We start from the raw sequence: 1251 nt of genomic DNA on the forward strand, positions 1-1251 counted from the left end.
TGACGTCCGTGTCAGTAGGCCCGTCAAAACCGCCGAGGTGCGGTTGACGGGCCTGGACGAGTCAGTCACCGCGGAGGCGGTGGCGGGGGTGGTTGCCGCGGCCGAGGGCTGCACCGCTGCCGAGGTTCGGGTCGGCGTCGTTAGACGCACTCGATCCGGCCTCGGTGGGGTGTGGGTCAGGTGCCCTGTGGCCGCGGCGAGGAGGCTGGCGGCCGCCGGCCGGCTGCTGGTCGGCTGGTCGTCAGCGAGGGTGGAGGCGCTTGCGGCCTGGCCGCTCCGGTGCTTCCGGTGCCTGGAGGAGGGGCACGTCCGCCGTGGATGTCCGGGTGATGCGGACCGCGGCGGGCGGTGTTACTCCTGCGGGGGCATCGGCCACGTAGCACGGGAGTGTGCGGAGGCCCCCAAGTGCGCGGTCTGTACCGACCTAGGTCGGCCGGCCGGGCACAGGTTGGGGGGAAAGGGCTGCACGCCTCCGCCGTCACGGAGGGGCAGACGGGGCGGGGCTACGGCGGTGCCGGGCACGGGGAAGGGCGGGGCCCCGGCGGTGCCGGGCAGGGGTGCGGCGGTGACGCCGGACGCGGCTGCCTGGCAGCCGCGTGAGGAGCGGCCGGCGCAGGCGCCGGTCGTTGAGGAGGGAGGATCCGGCCGGGGGGTGGCCATGGACACGGCCTAGTGTTCATGCCCGCCGCTCGGATCCTCCAGGCCAACCTCAACTACTCGGCCCGGGCTCAGGACTTGTTCCTACATAGCCTGGCCGAGCTTGGTGTGGGGTTGGCGGTCGCCGCGGAGCCATACCGCGTCCTCGATCGCCCGGACTGGGCGGGGGACGCGCTGGGCTCCGTGGCGGCGGTGAGCGACGGAACCGTGCCCATGAGCGTGGTTGCGCGTGGGTACGGTTTCGTCTCGGTGCGTCGCGGGCGCCTGACGGTGGTCGGAGTATACGCTCCGCCGAGCATGCCCCTCGCTGCGTTCGAGGCGTTGCTGGACAGTATACGGGACGTGGTGTCCCGTGGTCCGGCGCGCCTGACGTTGGTCCCGGGGGACTTCAACGCGAAGTCCACCCTGTGGGGAAGCCCCGGGACCGACGGGCGGGGGGATGCTGTGCAGGAGTGGACGGCAGGAATGGACCTCCGGTTGCTCAACCGGGGGTCCGTGAGCACGTGCGTGCGGTGGCAGGGCGAGTCCATTGTGGACTTGTCATGGGCGACGCCCGCCGCCGCGCGTCTCGTGACGGGGTGGAGGGTGGCGGAG

This window comes from Dufourea novaeangliae, unplaced genomic scaffold, assembly GCF_001272555.1.
Source record: "Dufourea novaeangliae isolate 0120121106 unplaced genomic scaffold, ASM127255v1 scaffold74, whole genome shotgun sequence".
Taxonomy (NCBI): Eukaryota; Metazoa; Arthropoda; class Insecta; order Hymenoptera; family Halictidae; genus Dufourea; species Dufourea novaeangliae.